General features: G+C 35.6%; 1 protein-coding gene across 6 annotated transcripts in view; it reads left to right on the forward strand.

The window, feature by feature from the left end:
* Positions 1–13,134, forward strand: part of LOC106622678 (uncharacterized) — a 95,833-nt gene that overhangs the window by 54,046 nt on the left and 28,653 nt on the right. The gene's annotated exons all lie outside the window — the stretch shown is intronic.

Genomic DNA, 13,134 nt, shown 5'->3' on the forward strand with positions numbered 1-13,134 from the left:
TGGCAAAATTGTATATTAAAGGGAGTATTGATCCGAATCAACCCATTTTTGACACAAAACATTATTATCGAAGGTTTCATAAATTTTTTGTTTTAATTATATGAAAGATATATCCTTCACATTGACCGATATTTTCGGTAAAAAGTTAACTATAGGCACTGGGGTCCACATATTCAGTGGGGCTTGAACAGTTTTAGTTTGAATTAGACAATTTTTAGTCACAAGGCGGCACACTTTAAACGCATTATTAGCGCAAAGTTTTACCCCAATACAATCATTGTTGCTTGATTTGGATAGGGAAAGTGAAAGAATCAGATGAAATTTAAAATGATGTTACATGGGAAATAAGCGTGGTTGTAATCCGATTTCGCCCATTTTCACACTATAACATATAAATATAAGAAGAATGTTATTTACATAATTTCATTTCAAAGTCCGCGGTGCCACGCCAATTGTATAATTTGGAACACGATTCTGGTAAAGTCAATTCATGCCATTCCAGAGATAAAATTTTATGTCCCTGGCGTGTTTGGTGCTTGATTTATTGCGCTTTTAGTAGTTTTTAACAGTACCGTTATATGGGGAGTGGGCGGTGATCGGTTTCAAGCCTATTACGACCACGTTTAAATTCACTAGTCCAAAATTCAACGGTGTATTTTGAAGCTGACCTTATACATTTCTAACAATTATTCCTAAATTTCCTTTGCTTTTAAACCATTCAAAACAAAAAATCTAATCACTGGGCGATACTAAATTGTTTCCTTATTAAAAAAATGCTCTGACATGTCAACTTCAAATGGCTTGTAAACAAAGAATTAAATGACAGAATGACTTTTTACTCTGCATGTGTTCTCACGAGAGATGTATTTACTTGAGAAAAAAAGGTTGGAGCTATTAGTGCTATTTCTTGATGAGAGCAGAAACGTTTCAACCAATCTGTACACACATAAATACATTTAGATGATATTTCTATTTCTGCCATGGGGTCTACTCATGCACGGGCGTATTTTAATATAGGATTTTTTGCATTTAGTGCAATTTTGCAATAGCAAGATAATCTCTCAATAGTGATTTTTAGAATTGCTTTATTATAATTTATTTCCTGAGCCAAGCGCAAGGTGAATGTAAATCGATTAAAGACGAATTTTATTTGATGTTACTATAACGATCACCTTTCGGTGGAGATTGTCGAAGTAACGAGTATGTTTTTATTTTATTAACATGTGTTCAGATTGAGCATGAACTTTACAAGACCTCTATTCCAGCAAGCTTTATGTTTTGACAAACCTATTGATTTCAATTAAGATGTTCTGTAAACCTAAAGATATTATTAATTATATTTATGATAAATATTATATATAATATATTAAAAAAAGTACGTGTGGCACTCGGGAACTGCCGCGGTAAAGCTATTGCATAGCATTTTTTTATCAACTTATGCAATTATATTATAATTATTTATTTATTGTTTATGTGGTATTTTTTTGTCTTTGATATTATTTCAAGCTTTTACTTTGATATTAATTCAAGTTACACTTTTTGAGCGTGGTGACCGATAAGAAAAAAATTTATTTTTTCTTTCATTGATTAAATGAGAAGTTAATATTGTTTAAAATATTTTTATTATCTTACAATACATGTAGGTTATTCAGGAACTTTTATCATTGACACTATAGGTTTATGGTAACTGAAATAAGAAACATAAGTTTGAGACTGGATATCCTCTAAATATCTGGAAAATACCGCGTCAATAGTGGTCCCATATTTTTTTGTGGATTCATGTGGATCATTATTCATTTTCAAATTAAATTTTTCCGAAAGAAAAGTGGTCAACCGCTCTGATTTTTTTTATCAGCGAAGTTGATGTTGAAATCGCCAGCCAATATAAGTGGAAATTTATTATCATTTGTACCAAGTATTTTCGATGCTTCTTCAGTGTACTCCAGTAAAATGCGATGAATAAAATGCTCTACCTCGTACAATTTCGGATCCAGAGATGTGTAAATTGCTACCATGGCATTTCTAAGTTTGCATAAGCACGCACAAATATCTTACAAATGAGCACCTACCATTAACATCGCAAACGTGTGCAATATTTATTTCAATATCCGGAGTCATAATATTGGTAACATTATTATTATTTTGATAAATAGCTACCCCACCTTTTGGAACAGTATCTCGTTTGAATTGAACAATACAATTGAAATTAGGTAGTTTCGGTAAGAAGTAACACATTTGTTTGTCTCGTAACTGAATCTTGTAAAACGTATTTGTGACTATTTAGACTTTGGCAATTAAAAGTCATTGTTGAAATGCCATTACTATTACTAATGAAATCTAAGACACTTTGAGCTATCGTCCGAACACTATTTAAAGACATTTTTTGTAATTCTTGCAACAAAGATGCAGTCGATGCAGCTTTCCTTCGATTATGATAAAACTTGAATGTAGAATTATCGTTTTTGTCGTGATACACAATTTTTCAATGTTAGCCACCCGAGAGAGCGCAACATAAACGAGTTCCTGAGAATGTGCTTTACTATACTCATATACTATTTCGTCAAAAGTTCCACTTTGCGACTTATGTATAGTTAGAGCAAGGACTGAAGTTATTGGAAAATGTTTGCGTTTGGCTATACATTTTCTATCCGATGTTAATGAAATATTTGCTGTTCGTAATTCAATGGGAGCAGCGAGATTTCTGACTCTATTTTGCACTGCTAAAGCGGCTGCTTTTTGCTTTTTTTTCTACCCACTTTATCTGAACCACAAAATTCCAGCCAAACTCTAATCAATGTGTTACTTTCATAAAATTCTAGATGTACCAATTTCCCCACAGCACCATTGCATAAACCATCAGTAACGTCGATGTTGGTTGTAATAACATAATGCTTTCCAACAACAAAAGTAATGTGATAAGGCACTCCTTCAGTGTCAATAACAGATTTTTTATGTAATTTAACCCTAAAATTAGCTTCTTGTTCAGTACTTTTAGCGCCAATAATAACGTCTACGGACGTTGAAAGAATACATTTTCACATTGGCTCAAAATCAAATTGTTATAGGCGGCAACTTTTCATTTTTGAAAAATAAACGAACTCATCAGGACATAATGTAGCAACATCCTCTGTTTTGAAAAATCTCGATTCAATAAGTTAAAACTCATGCTCATCTAGTACATCTCCATTACCTATTTTTGTCAAAACTTGGAAAAATGCAACATTAGCTTGTCTCATTACTGTGGTAAGTTGATAGAATTTTAATTTTCTCCATAAATGCAGCCCAATCATGCTTGTTTTGATAATTCTTGTAAATTAGTGTCGATCTTACTGTTGGCAATTGCCGTAAATCTCCGATCAAAATAACATCTATACCTCCGAAATCTGTGTTTTTTCCTGTTATTTGTTTTAGACGGTTATCAATTTTATGTAGAAGTTCTGCACTAACCATGCTAATTTCATTAATGATCAGTACTCTGATCTGAGGAGAGATCTATACAGTTGCAACTTTTCAGATGACAGAGGCAAAAGTTTTGAAAGAGAAATTTTGAGAGCTTTGTGAATAGTTGTATCATCAATAGCCACGGCAGCTTTGCCGGTTGAAGCACATGTAATATAAGCATTGCAGTAACCATCATTATCAGTGAACCTGTTGTAATTTTCCATAATCAGTTTGATAACGAATGATATTCCCGTACCAGCTGCTCCCGTAAAAAAAATTTGAAATGGTTCTTGAATTGAAGTCTGCAAATTTTTCTTGGCAATTGTTTCACCATTGTACTAACTTCGACAGGAACATTAATTATCTGGCCATACATACCGTACTGACTATTAACATGTCTCAATCTATGAATTTTCATGAACGGTATTCTGGGTGAAATCAATCGTTGATCGGTAAGGTTTAAGGTTGGTAAATGTGATGCAATTTTCGGATATACAAAACCATTTTATGTTGACTTGAGAATTTTTTCCTTTTCCAAAAATGTATAACACGTAGAGTAGATTTAAACAATTTCACCAGATGTGTAATTCTAAAAAAAACACAAATTCGTATTCTCAAGATATAGAAAAAAGAGTATAAAGTGAATAACTAAAAAACAAGAAAAAACGTTAAATTCGGTTGCACCGAGGCTATAATACCCTTCATAGATACAAAGGTTCCTTACAATAAATTGATTCAGATCTAATTTCGTGAACCGGAAATGAAAAAGCAGCTATATGTTATAGTTATCCGATCTATACAATTTCTTCGGAGCTTGCACTATTGCTTTAAATAATATTCTATGCCAAATTTAGTGAAGATACCTCGTCAAATGAAAGAGTTTTCTATACAAGCACTTGATTCCGATCAATTTCTTCGGGAATTCCATTGTTACCTTAGAAAATAGCTCATGTCAAATTTCGTGAAGATATTACGTCAAATAGAAAATTTTCCCGTACAAAGACTTGCTTCCGATTGTTCAGTTTGTATGGCAGCTATATGCTATAGTGGTCCGATATCATACCGTTCCGACAAATGAGCAGCTTCTTAGTGAAAAAGGGACAGGTACAAAATTTCAGACCGATAGCTTAAAAACTGGGGGACTAGTTTAGATATATACAGACGGACGGACGGACAGACGGACATGGCTAAATCAACTCAGCTCATCATGCTGATCATTTATATAAATATTTTATAGGGTCTCCGACGTTTCCTTCGGGGTGTTACAAACTTCGTGGCAAACTTAATATACCCCGTTCAGTGTATAAAAACTATATAATTAGGATTACCTTCAGTATTGTTTTCAAAATATTTTCATGTTTACTGGTCGACATTTTCAAGTCTCTTTTCCACCATAGTCTGTCGCAAATAATACAAGAATGACCAAATGAATTACTCGTAAAGTCTATATAAAAATCAATATGACTTGTGCTGTGTTTACGATAATTTCTGTAAACTGGAATAGTACCATCAGCAATAACATCCATGATATTTTCACTTATTTGATCTTATCGTCTATCAATGTCAATTTGTAGGATCTTCATCATAATTGTCACGCAATAACTGAATATAATATAATTGGCGTCAACATGGGCTTTATTTTGGGACGCTGTATTGTCTCCAATAAATCTGATACTTCATAAAAAGGTGTGAAGTGTTGATCACGAAGATGAAGATGAATCCAGTTTTGTGTATCATTCGCTTTAAAATGACAAAAGATAGTGTCTTGATTCTTTGTAGTTATGTTGTAAAAACAATAATGTACACCAAAGTTTTGATTGTACATTTTTGAAAATAAGTACGAACAATCCAAATCTCCATAATCATTAGTGCTTGATAGAATGTTATATACTTTTTGCAGATTGTGGCAGGAGTTTAAATAGGGTGAATCGCGTAACTGATTTCTCAAGTCACAAGTCTCAATTTGAAGTTGCAAAACACTTATGAGCGAGTGGAATAGACAATTACCATCGCCAGGAATTCCTGTGTTTCTGTGTAGAATAACTTCGGGAGTAATGTATTCATTACGTTGGTCATAAATTTGATGTTGTTGGCTGTGAAATTGATTTTCTTGTAATGTTACATTTTCTATATTTTCAACAGCCCTACATTGCACGACATTCTCTTCATTACTGTCCTATTTTTCTCTTTTCCTGTGAAATAATATTGAGGAATACGTTACAATTTGTTTTTAAATATTAAATATTATTATTAAATCAAATTACATATCCACGTAAGATTTTTCTGCATTACGTTGACGAAATTTCCTTTGACGTTTACCATTTGATTTTGGTACTGTTTCGTTTTTTATTTAATTTTTTTTCATTTTTCTTCAAATCTTTTTGACGCTGATAATATGCCCTTTGACGTTCACAACTTCGTTTTAGCTCTTTTTTTTAGCTATAAAACGAAAATAGCTAGGTATATACAATATAATAGGTATAAATAATTAGGTATAAATAGTGTAATTACACGCCAAAACAATTTCGTAAGGTGGGGCTATTTGAATTTCTCGGGGTTTTTCGGGACGCCAAAAATTATAACATTCAACGTCACCTATTTTCAGTCACACTTATAGTATAAAGAAAATCTGAATTAGCCAAGTGGGGTTTGATTGCTAAAAAGTAGGTTAAAAACAATTACAATTGTTTAATAGTATTATAAAAGAACCAAAACATTGAATGTTACTTGTGTTTTCGAACGCACCTTTGAATTATGTTTGGAAGTGTCTCAAATAAATCCTGGGCCGCAATTTTCAATATTTCTTTCAAAAACATGCCTAAAACCATAAAACAACATGAAGAGTCTAATTAGCTCCAATCCTATGGCTATTTAAGACATCTAAATAAAAAACTATATGAATTCTCCGTTAACTCTTAGACACAAGAAAACTAAGAAGGTAGATGCTGAACCGGTTAACTTATTAAAAAAAATTAAAATGGATTTGCTATTTAAATAGGAAACATTACAGATAAGATTCTTGTATAAAATTGTGCTAAATAGCACTTTATGGTTATTTAACCAAAATATTTGAAAAAAAGAACGATATTAAGATTTTGATCATCGAAATTTGCCTGCATTTGTGATAATAATAAAAAGTATGTAAATAAGTAACTAATAATTAATTTTAATTTCACTCACCGTTCGTAATCAGTTGAACAAGGAAAAAAAAAGAAGTGAATTTAGGCTAGTGCTCGAAAAAAGTGATCGTAAGCGAAAATCGAATGCTAAAAAGCGTGCGAGATCCTTTTTTTTAGTCCCTTATATATGGTGCTCGAACCGAAAAAAAAGGGATCGTAAGCGAATCGAATGCTAAAGAGCGTGCGGGATCCTTTTTTTTTAGTCCTTTATATATCTGTTGATGTTTTCATGGTGGTGTTATCGTGGTGATGTTGTATTTGTGTGCGTGTTGGTGCATAGTGTAGTGATGTGGAATGTATTTTAAGTAGGTGTGGTGATGTGGATGTGGTGAATGTGGTGTGACAGTGTCTTATGGTGAGGGGGGATTTAGTGGTCATTTAGCCATGCCGGGCCCCCTAGGCAAATGATTAGCCTAGTAGTCTCTGCAGCTGTTGTAGAGTTGCCACAACGCTGCTAAGACCCGTGGAACGACGTGGTTGCGGTCTAGGCTGTCGACGCTGTATTGATGTTCCATTTCGCGGGTGTACCGTACGAGTTGAGGGTTGAGGCCTTGTTGTGCGGCCCGTGTGCCTGGGCAACTTGCTGTCGTTGCAACAGTAGCATACCTCTAAGAATCCCACAATGTTGCAGGCGGTGTGGGCGCCGACATATGTACATAAGTCGTATACGATGTGCCTCTGAAGGCTGTGATGATAGCGTCGGTGGTGGCCGCGTGCCACCACGAGGAGCTGGTGCTGCTACCGGTGTAGTTGCAGGTGCTGTTGAAGGGTTACGGTAGGCGGTAGACAATTATCATGGATGATGACACCATCTCCAAGTTTTGGTGCTTGTTCAGGAGTCTTCCAATGGTACCGTTTATGGAGATCCTTTATGTATTTTTCTTTCCATCGGCGGCTGAAATCGTGATGGAGAATTTTAATTCTTTCCCATCGATTTAATAAGGACAGCGACTCCACGCCTAGCTTAGGTATGGCCAGAATGCGTGTTCCTTTGAGAAAGTGCCCTGGAGTTAAGACTGTGAAATTGGAGGGATCTTGCGAGAGGATTGTGAGAGGCCGTGAATTCAGAACGGCTTCAATTCGATTTAATAATGGCGTGAATTCTTCGTAATTGAATTTGTAATTTCCAGCTACCTTTGTGAAGTGGACTTTGAAGCTTTTTACAGCTGATTCCCATAAACCACCCAAATGAGAAGCGCTTGGGGGGATGAATTGCAAATTAATGCCTTGGGGCGCGTACTTTTGTACAATCCCAGGTGAGACTTGTTTGATAAACTCCACAAACTGTTTTTCGGTGGCTTTGTGAGTGCCGATAAATGTTTTACCATTGTCGCTTATTATCTTCGATGAAAGCCGCGTCTTCCAACGAAGCGAGCAAATGCCGCACGGAAAGCCTCCTTCATCAAATTAGTACAAACCTCAAGGTGTAGGGATTTACAACCTCTTGTACCTAGATCAGCTGGATTGTCGGCACTGGCTACGTGTCGCCAAGTGGCTGATCCTACTAGGTAAAGTATTTGAGACGATTGGAAATATACGTCTTCCATGCATATGGTGGTTTTTCTAGCCAGGCTAGTACAATTTCCGAATCGGACCACAGATATAGTTTGTATTTTGCCATGTATAAATGCATTCGCACCCTGGATACTAGTTTGGCTAGTAGTAGCGCTCAACACAGTTCAAGTCGTGGTAGACTTATTGTTTTTAAAGGAGCTACTTTTGCTGTGTGCGTACGTATATAGTGGCGCAATATGCCTTTTCAGAGGCGTCACAGAAGCCGTGTAGTTCGACTTTGGGCTCTGGGGCATAATTTACCCATCGAGGGATTTGTATCTGTGAGATATCATTTAGATTGCTCGCAAACTGGAACCACTTTTCTAAACGAAGTGGTTTAACTTGTTCATCCCAGTCGGTTCCATCTAACCATTATTCTTGTATTAGGATTTTGGCTTGTATCATAATTGGCGAAAGTCCTCCTGCGGGGTCGAAAAGTTTTGCCACAGAGGATAGAATTTGGCGTTTTGTTATGGCGGATAATGCTGATTTTGACTCTGTAGTATATGAAACTTGTCAGATATCGCATTCCATTGTATCCCCAGAGTTTTTGTTGTACTTTCCGTTTCGAATTTTAGGAAATTAGTGTCCAAAAAATTTTTTTGGTATGTCCTTTAAGATATTAGGATGGTTCGCCGTTATCTTTTTTAATGAAAACCCTGCGGTTTTGAGGGCTTGTGTCACTTGTGCTAGTGACTCGTCTGCTTGTGAAAGACTGTGACTTCCAGACAAGTTATCGTCTATATACGTTTGAGATTTTAACACTTCTGTTCCCAGAGGAAATTCTGACTTTGTGTTTTTTGCCAATTCGTGAAGTGTTCGCCAAATATGGAGTGCAGTTGACGTTATAGTCGCGTAGGGGACTATTGGGGGATTTTCGAAAGTAATTCGCTGAAAATCCTGATAGTCTTTATGTACGACTATTTGTCGATACGTTTTCTCAACGTCCCCATTGAATACGTGTTTGAATATACGCCAATTTAATATGAAGAGAATTAAATCTGGTTGGAGTGGGGGTCCCGTAAATAGAATATCATTTAGGGAATTTCCTGAGCTAGTGGATCTTGAGGCATTGAAGTCCACTCTGACTTTAGTCGTTTTTTTATCTGGCTTTACTACTGCATGATGAGGCAAGTAAAATGAGTAGTATTTGCCGTTTACGATTTTTTCGCCTGCGCTTACTTCCTCCATGTGGTCTAAATGGAGGTATTCTTCTAACACGCCATCGTATTATGGCTTAAGCTCTCCTTTTTTAAGTAAGTTTTTTTCCATACTCAAGAACTGTTGTGCGAGAGTGATCTAAGGCGAGTGTGTTAGGAAATTGTTGTTTTAATGGTAGTCGTACGACGTACCGACCATTATCTGATCTACAAGTAGTAGTTGTGGCTTTGTAAAAATTTTCACAATACTGATCTTTAGGGGTTGTGATTGATATGGGGGGAGCTCTTCTAACTCCCAAAATTTCTTTAATTGTGAATTAAGGTATTCATTTGAGATTTTCTCGACTTGAGGGGTCCTGGTGGTAACTGGTTCCGTAACTAGTCGACTTAGGATCCAACCAAAAATAGTATTTTGTGCCAGAAGTGTATATGAAATTTTCTCGATATCTTCGAGTATTATCTGTGGTATGAGATCGGTGCCTAATAGATGATCTATTTGAGCAGGAGCATTGCAGTTAGGATCTGGTAGCCTTAGGTGTGAAACATATTTATTAGTTGCGGTAAGACAATAGCTTCTGCTTTAATGCGCTTATCCGCTTTTGGGGAAAATTAGGGTAATGGGGCAGATTTTGTTTGAGTTTTGGACTACTCTTCCGCCCATTCCCGTGATTTAAAAGTTGGCTAGTTTTGCTGGCAGTTGTAACCTATTTTGTGCCCTAGACGCTATAAATGATCGTTGTGATCCTTGGTCTATTAAGGCTCTAAGCTTAAATAGTTCTCGGTGTTCGATGGAGATGACTGCTGTAGGTAGTAGTAGCCTACGTTGGTTTTCGTTGTGTAGCGTTTGCGATTTAATGCCTTTGAGCAGCATGGTGCTTCTTGGCGATTTTCGGGATTTACTGTTGCAATTAATCCCGTAGCCCTTTTAACATTAATTTGAGGTGAGCTGGAAAAATTTGTGATATGTAACATTGAATGATGTCTTTTGTGGCAATATACGCAATTGAATTTGCTTTCACACTCTTTTAGTGTATGCGCACGTGACAAGCAGTTTGTGCAAAGTTTTTTTGTTCTTACAAAATTTTTCGTATCGACAATATTTAATTTTTTGAATTTCACGCAAGATTTGAGCTTATGCCCTCCTGTGCACAGTTCGCATGACGTTTGTTTATACTGTTCGTATGTGAACGTTTGATTTCTGAAGAAGCTTCTATTTAAATTGTTGTTGCTTCGGCTTGGGGTCTGTGGAAGCTTATATTTAGGTCGTGGTGAACGGTTTTCGTTCTGACCATTTTTTTTATCTACCCTTTCTGCGATTTTGTATTGGGTTATTAAGAATTCTTTCATCTGTTGCCACGTTGGGCATTTTTTTCGAGATGAGAAAATAATATTTTTTTTTTTAATAAAACTAGTGAAATAAAATATAAAAAAATTACGTTTTTAATCTTCGTATAGACTCGTATGAGTAACTAAACTCTTTTAAGATAATAAGAGTTTTTAATTTAATTTGCTATATTTTTATACTCTCGCAACCTGTTGCTACAGAGTATAATAGTTTTGTACACCTATAGGTTGTTTGTATCACCTAAAACTAATCGAGTTAGATATAGGGTTATATATTATATATAAATGATCAGGATGAAGAGACGAGTTGAAATCCGGGTGACTGTCTGTCCGTCCGTCCGTCTGTCCGTCCGTGCAAGTTACAGCAACTTGAGTAAAAATTGAGATATCTTTATGAAACTTGGTAGTCATGTTTCTTGGTACCGTGAGACGGTTGGTATTGCAGATGGGCGTAATCGGACCACTGCCACGCCCACAAAACGCCATTAATCAAACACAAATAAATTGCCATAACTAAGCTCCGCAATAAGATATAAGACTGTTATTTGGTACACAGGATCACATTACGGAGGGCCATCTGCAGTTAAAATTTTTTTTTTTAAAGTGGGCGTGGTTTCGCCTCTAATAGGTTTAATGTGCATATCTCCTAAACCGCTAATGCTATAATAACAAAATTCACTGGAAGCAAATTTTTTTAGAACCTCTACCCACAGTGTGAAAATAGTTAAATACGGGTGGCAACTCCGCCCACTCTCCATATAACGGTACTGTTAAAAACTACTCAAAGCGCGATAAATCAAGCACTAAGCACGTCAGAGACATTAAATTTTATCTCTGAGATGGTATGAGATGACTTTATAGGAACCGCGTTCAAAATTAGACTGTGGGCGTGGCACAGCCCACTTTTAGGTGAAAATCAATATCTTGAGATCTGCTTATCCAATTTCAGAATTCGGTACATAACGTTATTTTCAAATTTCTATGTTACAGTGCGAAAATGGGCGAAATCGGACTACAACCAGTTGGCCTTCTACCGAAAATATAATATCAGCCAATCCACAAAGAAATATCAAACGAGTATACCATTTGACTTTGCGAGCGTATAAAATGTTCGTTTACATCCGAACTTAGCCCTTCCTTACTTGTTTTTAGAGCGATTGCTCCCACAAATGGAACGATTTTTCTGGTGAAGCGGCGGTGCATATATTTACCAGTATTGGGTCCCAGCTGTCTGTGGGAATATTTTGTGTCGATAGAACCGACAAGCAATTGGAAACAGTGGATTGCAGTTTTATAAACTCTTCACTTGTTTCCTTTTGAATCTTAGGCAAGTTCATTAGTATCGTTACTTGCTTGTCGACCAATATTATTTCATTTTCACATCTAGATTTCAGAGCTTCCCTAGCTAAATTAAAATTATCGTCATTTAGTGCGAACTGTTTTACTATTATACCTGCTTGACCTTTCGTTTTGTATCGGAGGTGATACAATTTTTGTGCATTTGATAATTTTGGGTGGTTTATGTAAACGGCTGTAAATATATCTTCCAATGAAAAATTTCTGTGTCACATGTGGGCATCTTGAGATGAATGCCTGAATTTGACTCTTGACATTGAATTTGTGGCAGCTCTACTCTCGGTTGTGGAGTTGGTGCAATTGCTTTAATTAATTTTAATTGATCCGAAATCATTGCATTTGTTTCTTCAAACTGGTCTAAGCAGTTTTCGTACATGGCGTAAGCTGAGGATTTAAAATTTTTAGGGAGATCTGAGTCGTCAGATTCTATTATTGCGTCATATGCAGCTTGGAGACGTGTCCAGAAATTATCAAAATTTTCCTTTTTGATTTCTAATACCGATTCAAAATGGTCCTGCATCGGCGAATATGAAAATCGAGTACAGTATCGTATTAAACTGCCACTCTCAGCAATGAATTTAATTTATCTTGGTACTTTTAACAATTGAGATATTTTTGATTCTTTTGAGTCTGAGCTCATTTAAAATAACCTGAAACCTCTTTTGAGAAAATATATATTTTTTTTTGAATAAAACTAGTAAAATAAAATATAAAAAAATGACGTTTTTAATCTTCGTATAGACTCGTATTAGTAACTGAACTCTTTTAAGATAATAAGAGTTTTTAATTTGATAAGTTGCAAAAATTCGGGTATTTAGTTCGTACCGTTCGTGTTCACTTGCGATATTTTTTTATTTATTTATTTATTTTTATTTATATATTTAAATATTTTTTCTTAAATATGTTCCGCTTGTGTGAAATTTAGTTACTAACCCGCACTTTTTATTTATTAATATTTTTTATGTCCTTATGTAGGGGTATATAGGTACACCCTAATACGTGGACTTGTAGGTATGTATTTATGTACTTGTGCAATTGAGAGCTCGTTAAAAAGATCAATGCACTTTGTACCTAGGTATACACGAATTATTGTGCTAAAA

The sequence above is a fragment of the Bactrocera oleae genome, chromosome 3 (genome assembly GCF_042242935.1).
Source record: "Bactrocera oleae isolate idBacOlea1 chromosome 3, idBacOlea1, whole genome shotgun sequence".
Classification (NCBI taxonomy): Eukaryota; Metazoa; Arthropoda; class Insecta; order Diptera; family Tephritidae; genus Bactrocera; species Bactrocera oleae.